At 36.0% G+C, this 26246-nt stretch overlaps 1 protein-coding gene across 2 annotated transcripts in view; it reads right to left on the bottom strand.

Annotated features, from left to right (window-relative positions):
• The window catches only part of LOC123878171 (lachesin-like), a 168286-nt gene that overhangs the window by 79148 nt on the left and 62892 nt on the right, over window positions 1-26246 (bottom strand). The gene's annotated exons all lie outside the window — the stretch shown is intronic.

Genomic DNA, 26246 nt, shown 5'->3' with positions numbered 1-26246 from the left:
TAATTTTTTTTAATTAAGTACATAAAATTGTTACATGATTTTCAAAATCAAATGGGTACTGACGTTTCATAGGTAGGTACTATCCAAGAGAATCATAACAAAATTATAACCAAATCATTCCATGATTAAAGAATGATAGTTCAAAAGGTGATTTCGATTACTCCATGATTACTCGCTTCGCCCAAACGATTTAATTCCAGAGATTAAAATATGGAAAGTGATTAACATACTAACCTATTCATTCGTGAATGATTGAGTGATTCAGCTGTGCTTACTTTTAAGGTAATAAATTGAGGTTCTTTGTACCTATAACGTAAAGTTAATAACTCAAAATTCAAAAAACCCCCGACACAAAAACCTCTATAAGAAAACTAGAAAAGAGCTGATAATATTCCAGCGCCTGAACCGATTTTCTTGGATTATAGCGAAGAACACTCTCGATCTAGCCACCTTTCAAACAAAAAAAAACTAAATTAAAATCGGTTCATTCGTTTAGGAGCTACGATGCCACAGACAGATACACAGATACGCCCGTCAAACTTTTAACACCCCTCTTTTTGGGTCGGGAGTTAAAAAACCAGTCAAGTGCGAGTAGGACTCACACACGAGGGTTTCGTACCATCGTACAAGAAATAACACTTTTTAATGTTTACTTTATTTCGATACTAGAGGATGCCCGCGACTTCGTCCGCGTGGATTTTGATTTTTATAGATCCCGTGGGAACTATTTGATTTTCGGGAATTAAAAGTTGCCTATTACGATTACCCCTGTAATTGAAATAGGCAAGCTACTTCGGTACCTTTCATACAAATCGCTTAAGTGGATGGGTCTTTAGGAATCCCACGGGAACGGGAACACGGATTTTCCAGGATAAAAAGTAGACTATGTTCGTCTCCGGGATATAAGCTAACCCTGTACCAAATTTCGTCAGAATCGGTTTCACTTTTGGGCCGTGAAAACGTAGCAGACAGACAGACAGACAGACACACTTTCGCATATATAATATTAGTATCGAGTATGAACTAGATAATGCCAGCTACTTCGTCCGCGTGGATTTTCCGGGACAAAAAGCTGCTTATGTTATTTTCCAGGATGCAATCTACCTCTGTAATAGCGATATAAATCGATTAAACGATTGGGCCTTTAAGAATCCCGTGGGAACTGTTGGATTTTCCATGATAAAGAGTTGCCTATGTCCTTTCCCGGGATGCAAGCTAACTCTGTACACTTCATCAAAATCGGTTAAACTGTTGAGCCGTGAAAAGCTAGCAGACAGACACACTTTCACACTTATAATATCAAGTATGGAAGTATGAATAGATAGTAGAAGATACCTACTTAGTTACAGGGGCATTTTACTACTTGCCATCTATTTCAAACATTTTCATTTTAAATACCACTTAGCAATGAAACGTAAATTGTATACCTAAGCCTACGTGATACCATAAAATAGTGTACTATTGAACCTCAAACCCCATGGTTTATGGTGGTCCCTTTAATACGGGTTTATAGCGCGTAGGCGATCGGGTTCTAACAGAAGCTATTTACGTTGGTACCTTCCCTGTGCCTGTGCCTACCATACAAATGTGTTTATATACTAGACTGGCTTATGCCCGCGACTTTGTAGACTCTCTTACTGACTGACTGACTGATCTATCAATAGCACAGCTTAACTTTGCATACAGTTAAATGATACATAAAATGATCAAATAGGGATTTGAAACTTGTGCAGTCCACGCGGACCAAGTCGCGGACATTAAGCTAGTTTGCTTATTAAAGACTAGAAGATGCCCGCGGCTTCGCCCGCGTGGATTTCGGTTTTTTAAAATCCCGTAGGAACTCTTTGATTTTCCGGGATAAAAAGTAGCCTATGTGCTATGATAATATCCAGGATATTATCTATCTCGATTCCAAATTTCAGCCAAATCCATTCAGTAGTTATTGCGTGAAAGAGTAACAAACATACACACACACACACACACACACACACACACACATACAAACTTTCGTCTTTATAATATTAGTGTGATTACACCATCGATGTATATGGATAGGCCCTTAGAAGAAAAAAAATGCGCTCACAAGTTAAAGAGAATTGGCAAAAGTCTCTTTATCACGCATCAGTCGGCCGCACACGCTTTATCGTATCGCACGTGTTTTTGACTGTCGAAAATGCCGTCATGTGCGGTCAAATCTTGCAAAAACCGTACGGAAATCCATCAAAAAAAAGATGGAATAACATTTCACTCGTAAGTATATCGTTTTCTCATTTAATTTAACATATAAGCTGGGTATATTTTTAATTTTGCTATGATTAAATATTTGCCGCAAAAATATCGTACAATTGGAATACAGAAAGAATGGAGTCGTGTTATTTTTTTTGAAGTAAAACTTTTTATTCGCGTATGACAGACTACTTATGATCATGAATATATTTAACTATGATTGTATGTTTGTAAGTATTTAACTACGTATGTTTGTATATAATTAACTGTTTTACTATGTATGTATATTTGTACTAGTAGACTAGCGATGTTTCCGATATTCGCATCCTCACCCGCAATTGTGAAGGTTACGCATTGATTTGGGCATCCACATCTGCATCTACAATAATAATAATCAATGTATAGTCACGCGGATGCGGATGTTGCAAGTCGCGAAAACTATATATGTATGTTTGAGTGTATACATGCTTATATGTATTTTTTATGTATTTAACTATGTATGTTTATGTATGTGTTTAACTATTTAACGATGTGTGTATTTTGTATGTATACGTCGTACGTATGACGTAGCTATATTTTAGCGATTTTGCGGGCATCCGCATCCGCAACGGCGAAGCTGCCGCATTGATAGAGGGTTCCGTACTACAGAAGTTTTTTTGGTTATGGTTTATATTATTACATATTATTTGTGAAAATTCTTTGTTAGATTCATTACATGCTCATATCTGCACTAATAATATTTTTAACGCAAAAAAAATTGACGAAATATTGCACAAAACAGCTCCATTCCATCCTTGTTCTTTTTAATAATAGAGAGTTGACGCTCGCGTCAAATTCACTGACGAGTTCAATGACGTAATATTTATTTTTTTATAGGCTCATTTTTGAAAACGGATTTATATGGGAATGACATATCCTTATACATCGATGGATTACACTCATTCACACAAATGACTTTCGGAAACCTATTTCGGTTTCTAGTTAACCTAAGGGCCGGCGCATATATGGCGGAGCGCAGCGCAGTCGAGCATGCCCGCGTAGTTTTCTAATCGCGTGATACATTACGCGAATTTCTACCAGAGATTGCGCGAGCAGGGGCGGTACTGCGCGCGGATGCGCGAGTATCCGAATGAATACACAATTGATTTCAGATATTATTTCATGTCGATAATATTTTGACTGTGAAAAATGCTCTGCGCTGCGCTCCGCCATATTATGTGCGCCGGCCCTAAGAGTCAAAATTGTACTTCACTCAAGTCGGTTTTAAAAGAAAACATGTGACAGTTTCACAGAAAAAATACCTAAATATATTTTCCCCTTAATTGAATTCTCACAAGTTTATCTTGCGTTATCTAATTTATCGCCTTATAATGCGTGTTTCACACATCATAAAGGGCCTCTATCGGCTAAATAAGACCATTTATGCACTTGAGAAGATCCTTTGTCTTGGTCCTTTCGGAGAATTGGTGTCTCTTGTCGTTATGTTGCAGTTCAAGTGTGAATTAAAGCCTATTTGTAAAACACTATCGCTCAAAAGTATTTGGCCACCTATTAAAATACATATACATACATTTTGTTAATTTTTTAGTGAATGAAACTACTTCATAATTATTTTAACTGTTTATTAGCCATTTTTAGACATATGACATATCACATATCACACTTCACACTAATATTATAAAGGCGAAAGTTTGTGTGTGTGTGTGTGTATGTTTGTTACTCCTTCACGCAAAAACTACTGGACGGATTGGGCTGAAATTTGGAATGGAGATAGATAATATCCTGGATTAACACATAGGCTACTTTTTATCCCGGAAAATCAAAGAGTTCCCACGGGATTTCGAAAAGCCTAAATCCACGCGGGCGAAGTCGCGGGCATCGGCTAGTTCATAGATATTGTGCGGCGTTATACAAACATGAAACCTAATGAATGACTTCTTTGAAATGTATCGTTTGTCACTACTCAGTAGTCAGTCTGCGTTGGGATTATGATGATGAAGTTTTTACAAAAAAAGTTTTTACAAATTGTAATTAATTACAATAATAATATATACCTACCTAACTTACTTTGAATTTGCAACAATGTATATTACCTTAATCTTAACTTCAAATTCTCAAGTTCAAAAAATCTGTAGGTAATTTAAATTGTTGCCAATCTTCTTACCTACCTATGCAAAAATGAATGGCAAAAATCACGGATACCCGCTACCACGCCGCTACCCTGTCTGTCTGTCTACCTGGCGAATTCTCAGAAATTACTACCTTTATCAATTTTACGTAGGTAGGTAGATACCATTGATTCTTGCAAACTTATTTTTTTGCTTCTATAGAATTGAATTTAATAACCCCCGACCTAAAAAGAGGGGTGTTATAAGTTTGACGTGTGTATCTGTGTATCTGTCTGTAGCATCGTAGCTCCTAAAATAATGAACCGATTTTAATTTAGTTTTTATGTTTGAAAGGTGGCTTGATCGATAGTGTTCTTAGCTATAATCCAAGAAAATCGGTTAAGCCGTTTGAAAGTTATCAGCTCTTTTCTAATTATTACTGTAACATTCACTTGTCGGGGGTGTTATAAATTTTTAATTTACATTTGTCAGTTTAGTTAGAGTACCTAGGTAGAATGGAGTGGTAACCTTCAACATTCATTTCTTGTTGTTTATTGGAACGTCCGTTGCAGTCCTCACTTAGTTTCTCCATTTCATTGATCTTGGATGAGTCAGTGAGACTCATTTCACTTTTGTACATTGTGGTGTAGAAACTAATAATAAACAAATGATCGTGACCGTCCGTCAGTTTTATCTGAACACAAGTAGATCACAATATTTCATCGTTTTTGTAACAACATAACTTACGCGTGAGTCGCCATAAAAATATTAAAAACAACATCGTTCCCGCCCATATGAACATATCTCACCCATAGCCCGCTGTACAGATGTGGAAAAAAGCGCTTTTCATTTATATTTTTAACCCCCGACCCAAAAAGAGGGGTGTTATAAGTTTGACGTGTGTATCTGTGTATCTGTGTATCTGTGTATCTGTGTATCTGTGTATCTGTGTATCTGTGTATCTGTGTATCTGTCTGTGGCCTCGTAGCACCTAAACGAATGAACCGATTTAAATTTAGTTTTTTTTGTTTGAAAGGTGGCTTGATCGAGAGTGTTCTTAGCTATAATCCAAAAAAATTGGTTCAGCCGTTTGGAAGTTATCAGCTCTTTTCTGGTTTTCTTATTACTTTTATCCCAGGACCACCAGAGGTTACGTATTTTCTGACACAGGAAATATGAACAATTGAGTAGTGTTAGTAAGTACTAAGAAAGCATGCCTAGCCTACGTGCTAGCTTGCTTAGACGGCCAATTTTCAGGTATCTGATAATCAAAGTACATAAAACCATTACTTACCTCACGTAAATTCTCCAAACTGATTTTTACGTATATTTTAGGCAATATCCTTAAAAATATGTCGCCAATACTCCCAGACACTTCCCGCGTCGGCCGTATTGCTTTGCAGACGCTTTAAAGCTCCCAAAATAAGTAATTACTTAACTGCACGTAAATTCTGATGCTCCATTTTTATATATGTCCACCAGACAACTATTTTAAAACCTTTTACAAGAAGACAGACAGATCCAGAGGGCCAATCATCCCCTAAATTCAATTTTAATACCTCTGTGGGTTTGAGCGCAATGGCATCATTATCTACGCGCATGAGACTGAGTAAGACATGTATTAGGATATATTGACTTCTCTCTCACTCTCTTATAGTTTACTTATGTCAATTAATTATTAATATTAAAAAAAATCAGCTAAAAATTAAAAAAATTGGAGAATTTACGTGAGGTAAGTAATGTTTTTATGTACCTTGATTACCTGATACCTGAAAATTGGCCGTCTAAGCAAGCTAGCAGGTCTGTAGGCATGCGTTCTTAGTACATACTAACTCTACTCAATCGTCCACATTTCGTTCGTCAGAAAATACGTGACGGCTGGTGGCCCTGGGATCTTTCACTATTGTAACAGAGGTTCATAATATTATGTCAATTGGCAAATGTCAAGCTGTCAAGATGGACGTTGCCTAGATACATAATTATTTATTTGAAAATAATGTTTTGGAAAACTCCGATACTTTGGATCGTAGGCGCGGAGTTTCTAATTTATAAAATATTATAATCACAGTTAAAGCGAGAAAACATCAATTCAATTATAATATCCAACAGTCAACCAAAGGCCACGAACAATCAACCCAAACCCAAACCATAGTCAAACAATTTTTAGGGTTCAGTAGGTATCTGTAGAAAAAAAAAGTAGCCTTGACTGTTGTAGTCGCGTAGGTGTGCATGGCACCATTAAATATCGTAGGAGGCGATGACTCTCCGCGCGGCTGAGGTTCCCGCATCATAGTCGCTTTGTCGCGCAGGTTTGGATGATGCATTAGGCGCATCTTCTTTTCATTTTATCTGCTTGAACTCAGCTTATTTACTTTGACAAAATACGTTTAAAATTCATCATCATCAGGATCAACCTTGTCATCTTGAAAAGTGTCATCTTTCAAGAGAATCAAAACTTATAAATTGGGTACTTCCCGTTTACGTAGAATCATGAAAGGCAGGTAGCAATATCTTATAGCCCAAGCACTCTACTCCTGTGGCCCAAGTAAAGTGAAAAATCCGACAACTGAATTGTCATTACATAAAAAAAAACTTGTACGGAACTCTTCATGTGTGAGGCAGACTCGCACTTGACCGGTTTTTGAAAGTTATGTCAAATAAAAATTTGACATGCAATAACAAACAAAATGAAATACAAGCCACTTTATTCCTTATTTCATCGGGTGAAAGTCGATTTCAATTTAATCGTAGGTATATCTTGAAAAGCGAACTACGTAAAATGGGTACATTTTTAAAGCAACGACATGTTAGAAACAGATATTTCGTTTTGGTCGTGTTAAACTATGTGAGTCATTCAGATAATTCTTGATTTAGTGATGTTCGGTCAAAAATATTTCATGGAACGTATAATTAACATAACATTGATGTTACTTTTGAAAAGATATTAGCTGCCTTATTGGATTTATATTATTATAGAAATTGGGTTTTAGAATGGCACAAATAAACGGTAATTTATGAATAAAAGTTTAAAAAGCGTGAAATAAAAATTAAATTAAAAATTTAAAAAACCCCCGACACATAAACCTCTAAAAAGTAAAAAAATAATAGGTAAGTATGTATGGGCCCTTTAAGAATAGTATAAATAGTAAAGTTTTTATCCAAGCGTTCGTTGCGTCGGGGGACCGCTAAAGACTATTCTTTCTACAATGACTTTCATAGTTTACGATAGGTAGCGGTCCCCTGGCGCAACGAGCGCTTGGATAAAAACTTTACTATTTATACTATTCTTAAAGGGCCCATACATACTTACCTATTATTTTTTTACTTTTTAGAGGTTTATGTGTCGGGGGTTTTTTAAATTTTTAATTTAATTTTTATGTACTCATAAAACTGCCATCTTTTATGTGTGGGCAGTTTTGATGCAATCAATATCATATCCATCCACGAAAAGAAAGAGTGTCTATCTGTTTATCTGCTAGCTTTTCACAGTCCAACAGTTTAACCAATTTTGGGGTTCAGAGTTAGCTTACAGCCCGGGGACAGATATAGGCTACTTTTTATCCCGGAATATCAAGGAGTTCCTACGGGATTCTTAAGGATATATACGATTTGGTACAGAGGTAGCTTACGCCCCAGAAATTGACATTGGCAACTTTTTGTCCCGGAAAGAAGAATCCCCACGGGATTTTTAAAAACCGAAATCCACTTGGACGGAGTCGCGGGCATCATCTAGTAAGTCATATTATTAACTATAACACATTCCACCAATAGACACCTATTCGATATTAGATGTTGTCTGCCCAACTAATGGATGGTCTTCCAACCCTGCGCTTTCTAGCAACTTTGGGATCTCAAACGTCTATCGTTTTTAGGGTTCCGTACCTCAAAAGGAAAAACGGAACCCTTATAGGATCACTTTGTTGTCTGTCTATCTGTTTCGAACTATGTGCCCTGGCCATTAACACTTCAGCATAGCAAGTCGCAACCCGTTAAGCTATGTGGCAACTCTGGTCGTACTATGGACCTCTTTATTTCTGATTTGATCACATACATACAGAATTCTCATAATTCCTTGGACACCTTGGACTAACAATATACTGACCATAGTAATTTAACACCTAAGCCAAAAGTGCCGACAAGTAAGGTTATGTTACAAGGAGATAAACGAATATTTGTATCTGTTTTCATAGAACTATGAAACTCAATACTTAAACAAACATCGTGCTATGTCTGGTTGTGATAAAATATTCATATGACTCATACTTGAATATATCTGCTTGTTTATGTTATGTTCATCTCTAAATTCCAGTTGACATTGAAAAGTTACCACGTTTCTATTTTACTGCAATCCCATTAGATGGTTAGTGACGTTGTTTGATATAAACAATTTTTTATCAATTTTCCTTATTTATTTTACAATTTGCCAACTATCCTTTTTTGACAGAATAATGTCAGTCCTTACATATAAAAAAACACACCCATATACAATACTAGCTGATGCCCGCGACTTCGTTCGCGTGGATGTAGGTTTTTTAAAATTCCCGTGGGAACTCTTTGATTTTCCGGGAAATAAAAAATTTTCAAAAGAGAAATAAAACCGACTTCAAAAACCAAAAACACTAAAAAGTAGAAAATAATTTTTGTTTAGCTACACATGTAATGTACCTAGGTATGAAGTCGAGCGAGCATATTAAAACAAAATTAGAAATCCAAGAGTGAAGCTCGCCCGACTTCATACCTAGGTACATTACATGTGTAGCTAAACAAAAATTATTTTCTACTTTTTAGTGTTTTTGGTTTTTGAAGTCGGTTTTATTTTCTTTTGAAAATTTTTTATTTCACAATTTTTAGTGGCCTCACTGTACTATAATATGCTATGCCCAGTTAAAACCCTACTGTTTACTAAGCTATTACACTGATCGCGAGAAATTTGCTCTTATCCATTGAGGAGTTCTGTTCTCCATCTCCGAAGATATTCATCAGATCTTCACCGAATTTATATGGGACCACCTGCACAGTATACCCTTTCAAACAAAAAAAAATATTCCAAATCGGTCCAGGGGTCTTTGAGTAATCGGGGAACATACATAAAAAAAAAAAAAAAGATCCCGACGAATTGAGAACCTCCGCCTTTTTTGGAAGTCGGTTAAAAAAGTAGCCTATGTGCTAATCCAGGGTATAATCTATCTCCATTCTAAATTTCAGCCAAATCCGTCCAGTACTTTTTGCGTGAAGGAGTAACAAACATACACACACAAACACACACACACACACACACACACACACACACACACACACACACACACACACATACAAACTTTCTGCTTTATAATATTAGTGTGATAGTGTGATATATGCACGGACACACACATGCACACACACACACATAAGCGACGGCTCTGCCACATTGAATTCTTTTCAATAATAAAGTATTCTAATTTCTAACGATACAATAACCCCATACATCACAAATTCTCAATCTATTCAGGCATTTAGAAACTAGGTATAGTGGAACCTGGAACAAAAACACGAAAGTTTATATGTAGGTATGGCTGGATGTTTGTTACTCTTTCACGCAAAAACTACTGGACGGATTTGACAGAAAGGATTGGAGATAGATTGTACCCTGGATTTTACCACTTAAGCTACTTTTTATCCCAAAAAATCAATGAGTTCCCATTGAGATTTTTAAAAACCTAAATCCACGGGAATGAAGTCGCGGGCATCAGCTAGTACAAACATATATCCAACATACGTGAACCCTGTAACCATTACCCTCCTTTTTGGACAGTCGTGTAAAAAGTGTGGATTGGTTGTAAATATTTTTGTACGCGACTGCCCTCACGCCCTGGTGGTCCTAACCCCATATAATTCGTAATTTGGAGTCATTACGGTATACCGTCACGGTCGAAGGGCGTACCTTGAGGCCTATATACAATCGTTGAATGTTTTTTTGATACGGGTAAGTATTATATTATTATAATACTAGCTGATGCCCGCAGCTTCACCCGCGTGGATTGGTCAGATCCCCTGCAGCATCAGGATTGAGCAGTTGGACTCCAAATTTTTTATGAAACAATGTCGCAAAGTTCCTCTATCGATTAAAAAAGAAATGACGCAAATTGGTTCAGAAATCTCGGAGATTTCGGTGTACATAGGTAAAAAAACACAACTCCCTTTTTGAAAGTCGGTTAAAAAAGTAGCCTATGTTACTCCCTGGTCAATTCTCTACTTGTCTGTGAAAATCCCGTCAAAATCGGTTCAGCCGTTCCCAAGATTAGCCTTTTCAAACAGACAGACAGACAGACAGACAGACAGACAGACAGACAGACAAAAATTTTAAAAACGTGTGATTCGGTTATAGTATCGTTCAAATAACCATATGACCTTAATATGCGGTAGTTATTTCGAAATTACAGACAGACACTCCAATTTTATTTATTAGTATAGATAAGTCCACATCTAAACTCACGACAGTTAAAGGGCTGTAACAAAGCGTCAAGGCTTCGAGGTCACTGGCAGGCGTCAAATGTTACCTACATTTGACGCTAGATAGCACAGTACAATGAAAGACTATGAAAGACAGACTATTGTTGCAGAAGTATAGGGACAGGTTTGAATAATAGACACTTTCCAATTTCACTTCACTGTATTTTTTTTGAGAATAGTTTTCGCTTACAATTATTATTTCTCAATACCCGTCTTTATTCGATTCCTTCGCTATTTCTATCAGTTTGACAGATATATTTTTTAAGGTAGGTAGGTACTTGTTTTCGGGAAGCTATTTGACAAATTACCACAGAGGTAAACCAAGGTGATGTAATAGACAATTAACGTAACAATTATATCAGCTAAATATAAAATACGACATAATATGTATTGATCTAAATAGTTAATAACTAAATGTGATTTATAATCCATTCCCGCCAATTATTTATAAATAATAATAATTAATCTGATATAGGTCTAGATGTCTATGACTCATGATATAAGGCAGCATCTTGAGGTAGTTGTTAACACTCGGCCATCCTGGAAAGGCCGTGCCCCACGGCCCGCAGATAACATCCCGGCTTTCGCATCATCGGCCACCTGGCAAAAGAAAAACACCGAACAGTAATATGCACTTAAGAGGTTACCTAAAAAACGCTTGGTCAATCTGTTTCGCCACCAAGTGATCAACATTAAAAGGCTAAATAATAATAGTGTCTCACTTAGTCAACCATGGTCATGTAAACATTCATAATTTAAATTGGAAATATGTACATATGATATAATATTCAATAGATTCATTTTAGTTATTACCTACTTCATATTAAAATTGTTATTGATTTTCTTCTTTTTTTTAATGACTTGCTATAAGATTTAAGTATTAAATAAAAATAACTTTTGATTACCAGTGGGTATGTGATTAACATTGACGAAATATAAGTAACAGATTTCGTTGTAGCTTCCTACTATCCAAAATTGTAGGTACTTAAATGACTATCAAGATAAGTTCTATACAGCTGACGTCATGACTCATGAGACAATTTTATTAAGAAGCTAAAATTGATTTAGAATTATGTTTGGCTCAGCACTTATTAGTTGCTTATTGTGGTGCACGGGAAAAGTTAGGTATCAAATTATAACATCTCGCAGGTTTCGGTGGTATCTTTCGAGGTCGCTAACATAATATTATTATCATGTTAGTAACTAGGGAAGTAACTGACTTTCGATGCTTTAGCTTTTTTTCTAATATAAAGATGAATTTGCCACGGGGATGACACCTATAAACCTGGAAAGCAAAACAGTTTCCATATTTATACGAAATTTCATTTCTAGCCCTTTTTCTTTTAATCCGTACTAAACGTTTATTGAATTTCATACTCATTTTTCTCTAATGTATATGTAATTTCCAATTACTTGATATTTTTATAATTGTAATTTTATACCTAGATATTAACAGGTCGGCAGAGGGTTTTGTTTTAGCAGAGTTTATTTTTGGTACTTTCAAATCATGTTGTACATACGTAGTATATACCTTTATTTCCCCATTTTGAATAAATCATGCAGCATAAATTTTTATAATTAATAAGTAGTAAATAGACTAGATAAGCAAAATAGACTCGTGGCGTAGGTCACACAGACCGTTTGCGTAGGTCACACAGACTCATTGTATAGGTCACACTGACTCGTTGCGTAGGTCACTCAGACTCGTTGCACAGGTCACACAGACTCGTTGCTTGGGTCACACAGGCTCATTATGTAGGTCTTATAGAGTATAGACCATTTGTGCAGGTATCCTAGATTATTTGCGTAGGTGACAGAGTGCGTCGAATAAGTAGCTCATTCAGATTCGTTGCATAGGTCATGCGGTCTTCTTTGTGATTTCATACGGATTATTCATAGGAAGATCTCACAGACATATTCTAATGATATGCCTTAAAGTAGGTACAGACATTGTACTTAAAATGCATTTTTTTACTCAGAAGGTGAATTTCTATGAGGAATAAGGAACAGAATAAAGCATAAGTACGAGAGAACAAATCTTATTTCCACAAGAAACAAGAAACAGGATTGTTATAAAACAAGGCATCTAGGAGAGCAATTTCGAAAATGAAAGAATGTCTTTTAGCACTTATCCGCACTATTTGAGAATTTATAAAGTTACCAAGGTTCGAGATAGTTGGCAAATATTATCATGTCTCAGTTTATTATATTAGATACCAGAATGCAAACAAAAGGAATTTCTTATTTTATAAAACACTATTACTCCATTAATGGGCCATCCATGTCAAAAGTTAATTAGTAATTAATTAAGGCATATAGAGCTTTAGACATAAGTTTAAAAAAATATTTTATTTTATTCATGACTTTTGTATTTTTGAAACATACTATATTTACTGAAGACAACCATTCTGTTGGTCCGACGACATCACCAAGCTTGCGGGGAAAACTTGAAGGAAGCTCACCCAGCATTCAGAAGAATGGCGTGTACGTGAGGAGACCTACTTATGTCTAACAATGGATAAATAAGGACTAACAAGAAGAGGAAGTTATTTACTGTAATGCTTATCAACGGTAGTGAAAATAAAGTAAAGTAGTCTTGACTCTTGAGTCTACTAGCCTCTTTTACTACATTATCTATTGTTGTATTTTATCAATCTTCACTCTCGATGTTGACATATTTTTTTTAAGAAGAAGTCACTTTGTTTCAAAAGTTACCAAGACATTTCGTTACGGAAGTCACTCAGACTTTTCGTTACGAAAGTCGCTCAGATGTTTCGCTACAGAGGTTATTTAGACGTCCTGTCAGGGAATTCACTCAGACGTTTCGTTACGGAAGTCATACATGCGTTCCGTTATGGATTTTACTCAAACATTCAGATAGGGAAGTCACTCAGATGTTTCGTTACGGAAGTCACGCAGACGTTTCATTAGCGAAGTCATTCAGACATTCAGATAGGGAAGTCACTCAGATGTTTCGTTACTGAAGTCACACAGACGTTCTGTTAGGGAAGTCACTTATTTCTTTAAATGAAGATACTCAAAAATATCTTTAGCGTAGACATTCAGACATTATCTTGATGTTAATCAGCATTTACTGATTTAGTAATATCATAAGATTTTCTTTCGTTTCATAACTGTTGTTTTTAGTAGGTTATCGATATACGATATTATCTAGGTTATATATATTCTATAATATGTGTAGTTATAGTGTTATGTATTTAATAAATGTAGAATATGTATATTTTAAGTGTTTCTTATTAAGTAAATCAATAAGTTAAATTTTATGCTTGGACGTTACGACGTCCTAGCTCGTTTACGGCAAAATAAGGTCATAATGTCACAATCGCAATCACCTCTAATTGGTCGACGCTCACTCATTTCCGGCTATGTCAATGCATTGTTGAGATAAGAATACCAATCACAGCGATTGAGATTGTAATAATGATTGATACAGTCTTTCAGCATTCGAACAAATTGTCTTCCTATAATTCGTAAAATAAAATAAATTAAACCTATCATACTGTTACTTATAAACTTCTGACCTTTACATAATCCTATTATTGAATTCCATGTACTATACTAGCCAATAGTTAACGTACATAGTTTGGTACAATAGTCTCTTTTGTATAAGTACCCATTTTTAGTATATATGATTTGTCAAAACAAATAAAATAAAATTAGTAGCTCAGTTTGTTGTAGGCTCTACTCAGACCTAGCCTTGGCGCGTTTGGAATCCTCGCTTAAAATTTTGAATTTATGCAATTAATTGTCACCATTACATCATTATCTTATAAATTCAATTGACGATCAAAGTGTTCCCAATTGTGTAAATGATTTGTTTTTAACTATGAAAATAGTAGGTAAGTATACATTTATCTAAAAATAAGTTCAGTACATACTGGCACTATCAAGAATTAAGTTTCCGATATAGGTTAATCTGGCTCTATTTTCTGGTCTTTCTGGTTAGGTATCATCTAGTAATCTCTATTATAATTAATTTTATAAATTTAATTATGTACATTAAGATTATTTGGCTCGAAGTATTGCTGTTTTTCTTACTCTCATTGGGTTTGTCATACAGTCTTTAATTTGCATATTTCACACAGACTTATTTATATAGATATTTGGGGAGTCATTCACCCGTTAGCATGAATAGGTCACACAGTCGCTAAAGTTAGCTAAGGATTAAATTATTAACATTTTATCCTCACATTTTAAAGTACCATGGTGAACTGATAGCCATCGCTAGTTGCGGTTTATCCTAACAAATCAGAGTAATTACATTTAGACATGAGCCTTTAATTTTTGGACTAGTACAGAGTCTGCTTCATCACCTACGTTCATAAGTTGTATACCTACATATTTCAATGCGGTTAAGACCTCCAGAAATGAAATAGCTTAAATTATTTTGTCACAAGTTAGAATATTACTTACTATTAGAAACTACTCATTTATTTCAATTGTAAAAGATGTTATGGAGGAGCGGGGCTGTCTGCCACAAGTACTAGTAGCAAGTCTAGGCACTTACTGGGATGGTCCTAATTTCTATGTGTTCTCTGTAAAATTATTTTAACGAAATAAATATTTTTGTATTTTGTATTTGTATATACTTTATTAATCAGCACACTGAGCTATGGCGGTAGAGGCGGTTGTCAGAATTTTTGTGATTCAATTCATTCCACAGGACTAGCGGTGTTTGGAGTACCTACTTAATAACGCGTATACAGGTTATTTAATTTGTAAATAATAACCTCACAAAAAAAATGATTTGATGATGTACCTAAAATTATTAATTTATCTAACGATGGTAGTTTGACAAAATCGATATTTCACTCATTCAATGCCATACAATCTGTTGCTAAGTGAATTGGCCTACAGCGCAGAGATCACAATTAAGTAGATAAGTACTTATTTTTTTCTGTTATAACACACGCATGCACATTTTTTTCATAATCTGCTAAGTGATTGTATGTATGCGCACCCAAAACCTCCTCTATGATGAAAACTTTAGATACTTATGGTATTATCAAATCATTTGAAAAATTAACTTCCAGTATCAATGTGGGCAGGCAAATATTCTATCTGCACTAATGTTAATATTTTGAGAGGCATTTGCATATGCTCAGAAAAATGATGGTTAGAGTGAATATACCTAAAACGACTCACCGGGTGCGGGTATGCTCGACTTTGTTGCTATGGCGACACAGGAGGACGAGTGGCGGCTGGCACGGTGCGACGAGTGGCAGCTGGCACGGCGCGGCGAGTGGCAGCTGGCACGGCGAGGCGAGTGGCGGCTAGCACGGTGCGGCGAGTGGTAGCTAGCCCGTCAGTAGATTACAGCTGCTCTTCTTGTCCCCGCGTGGCGAAGACGTAGTAAAGTTTTATTCCCCTTCTCTTCATCTTGAAGCCTGCGCCGAAGTAGTAGATTCTTCTATAATTTTTCGATGATGATAAGTAGATACCCTTAATAAAGTAAGTAGGGCTTCTGGTATTGGTAGACCGTAATTTTGCTTCTATAATTTTTCGATGATGATAAGTAGATACCCTTAATAAAGTAAGTAGGGCTTCTGGTATTGGTAGTCCATAATTTTGCTTCTATAATTTTCCGATGATGATAAGTAGGTACCCTTAATAAAGTAAGTAGGGTTTCTGGTATTGGTAGACCGTAATTTTGCTTCTATAATTTTCCGATGATGATAAGTAGGTACCCTTAATAAAGTAAGTAGGGTTTCTGGTATTGGTAGACCGTAATTTTGCTTCTATAATTTTTCGATGATGATAAGTAGATACCCTTAATAAAGTAAGTAGGGCTTCTGGTATTGGTAGTCCATAATTTTGCTTCTATAATTTTCCGATGATGATAAGTAGGTACCCTTAATAAAGTAAGTAGGGTTTCTGGTATTGGTAGACCGTAATTTTGCCTCTATAATTTTCCGATGATGATAAGTAGGTACCCTTAATAAAGTAAGTAGGGCTTCTGGTATTGGTAGACCGTAATTTTGCTCGTAGGTATTTCAACTTCAAGTCCCCTGATATTATAATACACAGGACAGTCCTCGGGTCGCATCTTGAAGATGAGTTTGCGTCGATATAGGTCCATGATGTTATTTTCTAAGAGAGGCGTGGTGTCTTCAGAAGAGAAGAAAAAAAAATTTCTTTTCACGTTTTTCAATGTTCTGTTCTCTTCTCTTCTTGTGATCCCACTTCTGACTGTTGCAGAAGTATAGGGACAGGTTTGAATAATAGACACTTTCCAATTTCACTTCACTGTATTTTTTTTGAGAATAGTTTTCGCTTACAATTATTATTTCTCAATACCCGTCTTTATTCGATTCCTTCGCTATTTCTATCAGTTTGACAGATATATTTTTTAAGGTAGGTAGGTACTTGTTTTCGGGAAGCTATTTGACAAATTACCACAGAGGTAAACCAAGGTGATGTAATAGACAATTAACGTAACAATTATATCAGCTAAATATAAAATACGACATAATATGTATTGATCTAAATAGTTAATAACTAAATGTGATTTATAATCCATTCCCGCCAATTATTTATAAATAATAATAATTAATCTGATATAGGTCTAGATGTCTATGACTCATGATATAAGGCAGCATCTTGAGGTAGTTGTTAACACTATGAAACGACTATTTTTAACCCCCGACTCAAAAAGAGGGGTGTTATACTTATATAAGTTTGACGGGCGTATCTGTGTATCTGTCTGTGGCATCGTAGCTCCTAAACTAATGAACCGATTTTAATTTAGTTTTTTTTTTTGTTTGAAAGGTGGCCTGATCGAGAGTGTTCTTGGCTATAATCCAAGAAAATCGGTTCAGCTGTTTGAAAGTTATCAGCTCTTTTCTAGTTACTGTAACCTTCACTTGTCGGGGGTGTTATAAATTTTTAATTTACTGTTCTTTGATTCTCGTCACCCATAGCCTAATATTTTGACAGATCGTCGATTTAGGATCAAACCGAGAGCTCCCTCAATCTAGTTATCATATGGCCAATATCTATATTATAATCTTGACCCGCCGCCGCCGCTTTGCATGGAGGGCTTACCTATTCGATAGACAATATGTAACTAACACTAATATTATAAAGGAGAAAGTTTATATGTGTGTGTGTGTGTGTGTGTGTGTGTGTGTGTGTGTGTGTGTGTGTGTGTGTGTGTGTGTGTGTGTGTGTGTGTGTGTGTGTGTGTGTATGTTTGTTACTCCTTCACGCAAAAACTACTGGACGGATTGGGCTGAAATTTAGAATGGAGATAGATTATACCCTGGATTAGTACATAGGGTACTTTTTATCCCGGAAAATCAAAGAGTTCCCACGGGAATTTTAAAAAACCTACATCCACGCGAACGAAGTCGCGGGTATCGGCTAGTATGTAATATCACAGAAAAGCAAAATTGAATAATACCTACTCTACCTACTTAATGATAATTTTGGTACATGAGCGCTCCCAATATCACGTATCTTTGAGAAAATACCTACCTCTTCATATCTGTAAAACATCGTTGTTACAGTTCATTACATAAAGTTAGCATAATTCGATACGCCCAGCAATTTAGTCTGCCCATAGGTACCACTTTAACCTTCTGCCAAACTGGGTCATCGCGCCGGAACATTAAACAAACCATTATGGCGATTTGCTTACAATATCATAGTCAAGGATCCTCTGAGCATTTTCGTCAAAATTATTCCATACATTTCATATTTGTAATCATGAAGGAAATATCATGAAATCCTGACAAAGGAAAGGATATCAACATGTTTGCATGGTTTTTTTTTTGTGATATCTATACATATAATAAAATTGTAGAAAAGTGGTGTCTGTACAATGGAAATATATAAAAAAAAAGTAGCAGGGGTTGTTATTATATCGATGCCGAACCCGAAATTGTAATTAATTTTTTTTTTGTCTGTTTGTCTGTGTGTTTGTGCACGCTAATATCAGAAACGGCTTATTCGATTTAGATACGGTTTTCCCTAATATATTGTAGTAAGCTTCACTTAACATTTAGTGTTTATTTCATGTCAATCGGTTCATAAATAAAAAAGTTATGTCAATTTAAAGAATCACGGCGAACATTTTTAACGTACAGAGTACGTACTACACGCCTCGCGCCTGAGCGTCCGTGGCTATATAAAGCGCGCTGAGAGCCATTCCACGCGAACGAAGTCGCGGTCACAGCTAGTGTTCTAATATAATAAATAGGCAGTTAGTTTGTGAGCTAGTATGTACAAGGGATACAGTCTTGCGATGCCTGATGATGATTAAAATATGCTCCTGAGAAAAGCATACACAATCGAAGATTATGTAAATGATAAAAGAGCGTGGATTTGACCTGCAGCTCGCTCCAGCAATGCGCGGGACTTCAATTACTTTTAAACATGGCATAATATCGTATATCAAATCTTTGAAAAGAGCAACCGCCGAGTTTCTTGCTGGTTCTTCTCGATAGGAAAGGCATTCCGAACCAGTGGTAGATGCTTTTGACGATTCAAAAGTACTTGTAAAAGTCTATAAAAATATTTTGAATTTGTATTTACCCAACGCATAAAGATTGAATATGATACATGTAATCTGAATGGTCCCCTAAAGAAACCCCTATCTATGAATTCCAGTGCTAGTGGGGGGGGGGTTATGAAACAATTTCGCAAAGTTCCTCTATCGATTAAAAAAGAAATGACGCAAATCGGTTCAGAAATCTCGGAGATTTCGGTGTACATAGGTAGAAAAACACAACTCCTTTTTTGAAAGTCGGTTAAAAAAGTAGCCTATGTTACTCCCTGGTCAATTCTCTACTTGTCTGTGAAAATCCCGTCAAAATCGGTTCAGCCGTTCCCAAGATTAGCCTTTTCAAACAAACAGACAGACAGACAGACAGACAGACAAAAATTTTAAAAACGTGTGATTCGGTTATAGTATAGTTCAAATAAACATAATATGACCTTAAAAATTATGCGGTAGTTATTTCGAAATTACAGACAGACACTCCAATTTTATTTATTAGTATAGAAGATATAGATAGTATAGATATAGATAGGCAAGCGCTTGACCACAATCACACCTGATGGAAAGTGATGATGTGGTCTAAGATACCTAGAAGGTTCCACAATGTTACAATGCCACTTCAGTAACGCATAAACCGCCGGTTACTCGGGTACTTTGGATCTCCTCATTTCTGATTTGATCACCTAGAGAAACCCAAGCATAGCAAAGCAATTTTATGAACCAGTTATCTGAACTCATTCATCCCAAATCCCAATCAACCAGATAGGTATGTCGTATTATTAATTAATCCTAAACCCATAGATCTCTATTATACTATTGTGAGACAGTTCACTAATTTTTGCACAGATGATAAAGCAAATAGCAAAATCTACAGCATGCAATGACTTTCTAAGCATGTTACAATTCGTATTGTGGTGCGATGTCACTAAATTGCGAGTGTTCTGTAACACGTAGTTAAATATAATTACCTACCTACCTATCTAATTACAAGTACATTAGAATATTTACTTAATTTCAACTTCAGTTTCGATTTGTTTAACAATTTGTATAAATATATTTAAGGAATGTGTTGCAACTTGCATCCATATAAACTCAAGAGAGTTTCAGGATGTCAAGTGGAAACAATATGTAAAACTATGCTTTGGTTTAAATAAATAATTAAAAAAAAAATGTATTCAGGACTACTTAAGTAGGTATAAGTTCATACAATACAGGCTGAAATCGCTTGGCTATATTATTATACATACAAAATTCAATAACAATAAGGCAATTCTAAAGGCGCGTGTCCACATCACCTGCCAGTCCGGGTGTGCCTTTTCAAAAACGGCCATATTTCTTTTTTCGGAGCGTGCCTAGTGATGGTGAATTGACCATGATTTAGGTTGTTTGGTTGGTTTTAAATTATATTCACTCAAACTGCATTCTGTAATTATGTATGTAGTCATAAAACTAAATTCTCTTGGCAAAAATATTCATACAGTTTTCAACAAAATGTAACAGCGAGTAACTTATCGACTTATCGAAATATTAGGTACAGATAGACTGAAATTTAATATACCTAGAAAATGTACCTAAAACCAATGTTGTCTGTTAAGGCGGATTATAGCTATTTTTCATTACATTGTAATTTCTAATTCAACTTCTCTCGCTTTTTAAGGTTCCGTATACGAAGGGGCCAACGGGACCCCTAGCCTCTACTGTCCGTTCGTCTGTCTGTCTGTCAGCGGGCTGTATCTCGTGAAACGTAATATGTCGAGCGCGAAATTTTCACAGAATATGTACAATATGCCGCTATAACAACAAATAAAAAAAAATCAAAATGGTTGCCATGAAATTTATGAAAAATTAAAAAATATTATTCCTTGTACGGTACCTTTCGTGTGCCAGTCCGACTCGCACTTGATCGATTATTTTCATCAAAATCGATTTATTAACGGAAACACAAATTGTGACAGCTGCATAAGAGAAAATTAATTCCCAAGCCGGTTTCTCTATTGTTTAAACACTTAAAACGCATCCAACCAATTTGTTAAACAAACATAAACTGGCAAACATTGAGTTAACCTGGAAAATTAGGTCACACGTTTTCACTAACCAGACGGAATTTTACGAAAATATAACCATCGTTAATCCTACGTTTTAAAATACATCAAAACTATGAAGAATTTCATCAAAACGAGAATAGGTTTGTAATAAACCTTTGATCTATGAAAATATAACAGCCATTAACCCTACAATAAAGTTTTTAATGAAAAAAACATAACTTGTACTCGTAACTTTTAAAGTTTTGAATTTTACCGACGCGCGGCTGTAGATTACGAAAATGATGCCCACTTGCAAATCCAAGATATTTTCAGGATTCCGTACCCCAAAAGGAAAAAAGGAACCCTTATAGGATAACTTTGTTTTCTGTTTGTCTGTCCTGTATATCAAGAAAAGGGAATCAAAACCTATATTACACCGTTGACCTAGAATCATAGAATTTGGCAGGCAGGTTCCTACTTCCTAAGTCTTATAGAACAAGTAATAGGAAAAAATCTGAAAATCGTGTCTTTGTGGTTACATCACAAAAAAAAAATTGTTCACGAAAAACAAATAAGTAATTAGCTTACACATATAGATGGCCCTATGCGTCATTAACTTGCAGTGTTCCACATGAAAGTGTTGTATATCTTGCACGATGGTACGGAACCCTTCATAGATGAGTCCGGCTCGCACTTGACCGGTTTTTCAAATGAACTTATTGATATTTCAGTTCACTTTCATACATTCATACTATACAATAAAGTTCTGTAATATTACAACTTCTATCAGTCATGTATTTAAACGGCCTTCCTAGAGCATTGGAAAGCGCTGTGGTTTTATTAGTATAAAGTTCCGGGGTTCGTTTCCCGGCAGGGGTTTGGAATTTTATAATTTCTAAATTTCTGGTCTGGTGGGAGGCTTCGGCCGTGGCTAGTTACCACCCTACCAGCAAAGCCATGCCAAGCGATTAAGTCCGGTACGATGCCGTCTAGAATCCAAAGGAGTTTGGGTTTAATGAAAACTGTCAATGTCATACCTCTTCCAGTTTGAGGTTAGTCCGCTTCCATCTTAAACTGCATAATCACTTACTACCAGGTGAGGTTGCAGTCAAAAGCTCACTCGTATCTGAGTAAAAAACCATACATTTCCGTCCCGCAGTTTGTGTGACCAAGTCTTTATGCTTTAAAGCGGCTTTTGGCTCAGTTATGTGAGCAAAGGGCGCAGGTTCGACGACCGGGCAGGTCATTGTTTGTAAACAAGTCTCCCGCGAGCTTTAAAATTTTACATTTTACTTAAGTATTGCTCTTTTTTGTTTTGTTTTACTAAAGAATTGAGATATTCTTTAGTGGATACACTTATTTTAAATTTTAACCGACTACAGAAAGGTTATTTTTTTAGGCGCGGGACTTCAATTACTTTTAAACATGGCATAATATTGTATATCAAATCTTTGAAAAGAGCAACCGCTGAGTTTCTTGCTGGTTCTTCTCGGTAGGAAAGGCATTCCGAACCAGTGGTAGATGCTCTTGACGATTCAAAAGTACTTGTAAAACTCTAATTGAATAAAAATATTTTGAATTTGAATTACTAGATGATGCCCGCTATGTTGGGGATCTCTCTGAGGGACAAATCCGTAACGAGGAAATCCGTAGGCGAACCTGAGTGAGCGACATAGCTCAGCGAATTAGCCAGCTGTAGTGGCAGTGGGCAGGCCACGTCTTTCGCAGAGCTGATGGCCTACTCCTAGCACAAGCTTTACGCTTAGTTGGAGGGGAAAGGGGGAATATTAATCATGGCTAATAATTAAAAAAAAAACGACTCTCACTTGACCGGTTTTTACTAACGGAAACCAATCACAATAAATGCTTATGTCGAGATTACAAATCAACATTTTTAAATGGCGCCAAAATCAAAGCGAGGTTTTCGTTAAATATGCAGCAGCTCAACTCAAAACTCAAACAATTTTCAACCTTCCCGGTTTCTAGACAAGAATCGATTTTATTTATAAAATTACCGAACACCTTTTCACCAGGTATCCGTCGAAAGAATTTATAACAAAAAAACGGAATAACACTTGGCAAAAAAAAACATAGCTAAGTGCGAACACGATTGTGCTGTAGGGTTCCGTGTCGTTTTTGTCCTTTTTTAGAATAGAATAGAAAGATATTTTTAATCAAATATATAAAAACAAGTATTTTGGAATCGTCTAATGCATCTACCACTGTGCACTAGTTCAGAATGCCTTTCCATCGTAGATTTATCATAGTACGCTTTCCACATAGAATTAAACAGAATGATTGTATTGTTTTAATAGGCGATGCCCACGACTTCATCCGCGTCGATTAAGGTTTTTAAAAATCGAGTGGAGCTCTTTCATTTTCCGTGATATTAAGTAGCCTATATGACTATCCTAGTACTATCTAAAAAGTAACGTACTTTTTTAGAAAGACAGAATTCCACTTTTTTTAGATTTTATGTGGAGTACGGAACCCTAATAACTCAGCGGTTCTTTTGTGTTTGGAGTTAAGAGGAGATTACGAACAATGGGCAAACTTCACTGTATGGTTCCGATTTTATCATCATCTCCAAAGAAACAATGCCTTGTCGTGACGACTCGGTTGTTTTGAAGTCCTTCAAACCAAAACGCTATTATAAACCTTCTGTCTCATGAAATAAGAGCCTGAATAAATTTTTTGAAGTTTTTATTAGGTTTGTCTATAAATTCTGGTGTATATATCTGCTCTAAAGAAAAACGTAGCCACTGTTCTAGAGTAAGAGATGATATATTATGCAACCTTCCCCTATCCCACAATACAAGACCACTGGGTCAAAAGGTATATGAAAATGTTGATCGAAAATCTGTAACTTGGTTTTTATGTGCTTTAAAATAGCTTGAAACTTTTTTCAACTAACTAATATGATAGATACGGAAGTAGGTCGCCCATCAATCATGTCACAACGGAGCAACGGATAGACGTGATTTTTTGTATGAATATAGTTAAAGATCTAGAGAGTAACATAGGATACCTTTAATCCAAGAAAATAAAAAATTTCCACGAAAATCCACCAACCAACCACCAACGAGAACCAAAATCCTTACGACGAAAGTCCTGGGGTTGATTAATTATTGTGCCCAATCCAGGCATGAGGCAAATGAGTCCAGGCAAATGAGTTTGATGGCTATTATTTTGTGTTGATCACGGAGCTAGCCGCTAGTCCATACATTGTGTAGCGGGACTCATCTTAAGGATATCAGGCAAAAATTCTATGTCAACTCTTGGCCGTGATGCTCTGAAGGAACAGTACGAATTGCTCTCACAAGTCGCTAAATGGCCATAAACGTTGATGTCTTGATGACTCTCTTAAGTTATTTAGTGCTGGCCTTATAAAAGGACTCTTATTTCGGCATTGGATCGTTAAAAGCATAGAAACGATAGCAGATTTGAAACGCAATCAGATTTTTACGTAATGCACAGTTTTTTTTACATTAGTAACAGATAAGACGAGCTTTGACGACCTCAGCAGTGGTAAGCGCGGGAGGTCCCGGGTTCGATTTCCGGCAGGGGTTTGGAATTTTATAATTTCTAAATTTCTGGTCTAGTTTGGTGAGAGGTCGTGACTAGTTACCACCTTACCGAAAAAGCCGTGCCGCCAAGCGATTTAGCGTTCCGATACGATGCCGTGTAGGAACCAAAGGAGTATGGGTTTAATGAAAACTGCCATAGCCCGCTTTCATCTTAGACTTCATCATCACTTACCACCAGGTGAGATTGCAGGCAGGGGCTAACTTGTATCTAAACGTACATTACATAACCCGACATCGACCCCGGATCTCCCGACTAGCAAGCCATCGTCTTAACCACTGCGCTATCACCATTTTATAAGTATCTATTATATCTATTATATCCACATAATATAAAAGGAATAATAAAAGGTAATAAAATCGAAATAATAGGTGTCGTTTTTATAACGCCACCTGCAGAGTGCATCTTAAGGCGTACCGTAAAATTACCATTTTTTTATTGTTTCGAATTAAAATTCTTGTGTTTCCAAAACGTGTAACATATTAGTTATGTCAACCCCTTGTCTGGTCACTCCTCCGGTTTTAAATTTCAACATCGATTTTGGAAGATTACATTTTTATGGAAAAATATACCTACAGTACCTACGATACGATAAAAAGAAATTTTATTCTATTTCGGTATACGCATTAAGTAGGAGTTTTTAATCTCTTTTGAAAGTAAAATAATGACCTACCCAAGGACCTACCTAGAATTTCCGAAATTAATTTCTTAGTGAAATGTCTGCATTACATAGAGAGAACCTTGAGCTATAGGTTACTTACTGTACGTTGATGTTTTAGTTAGACAATTTAATTCAGAAATTCGTTTTATGGATATATGTAGAAAAGAAAAAGAACCAAAAACGTATATTATTTGTTGAAATAGCGGCAATAGAAATACACTCTCTAAGAACATCTCAACTCTCCACTTATTACAGTTTACGAGATACAGCCCGCTGACGGACAGACGGACTGAGAAGGCTTAGTAATAGGGTCCCATTGACAGTTGGCACCCTTCGGGCTTCGAGTACGGGACCCTAACAACAAAGACAAATAATAATATGAAGTGTATTTTTTTTTTGTTGTTTCTGTTGTTTTACTTTTTGTTGTTTCTGTTATTTTATTTTTGTAAATATTTCTTAAAAATAAGATAATGTGTGAATAATAAATAAATAAATGTAGTGTATGCCCAAGGTTCAAAAGTCGTATGCTAGCAACAATTTTCAATTTAGCACTCCATTGGCATACAAAGCCTGCAACAATGCTTAGTATGTAATAAGGTCTCATCGGGTACGGAACCCTAAAAACAAGGATA

Source organism: Maniola jurtina, chromosome 25 (genome assembly GCF_905333055.1).
Source record: "Maniola jurtina chromosome 25, ilManJurt1.1, whole genome shotgun sequence".
Taxonomy (NCBI): Eukaryota; Metazoa; Arthropoda; class Insecta; order Lepidoptera; family Nymphalidae; genus Maniola; species Maniola jurtina.
Note: the sequence above shows the minus strand (reverse complement) of the source record. Positions and strands in the feature narration are given on the sequence as shown.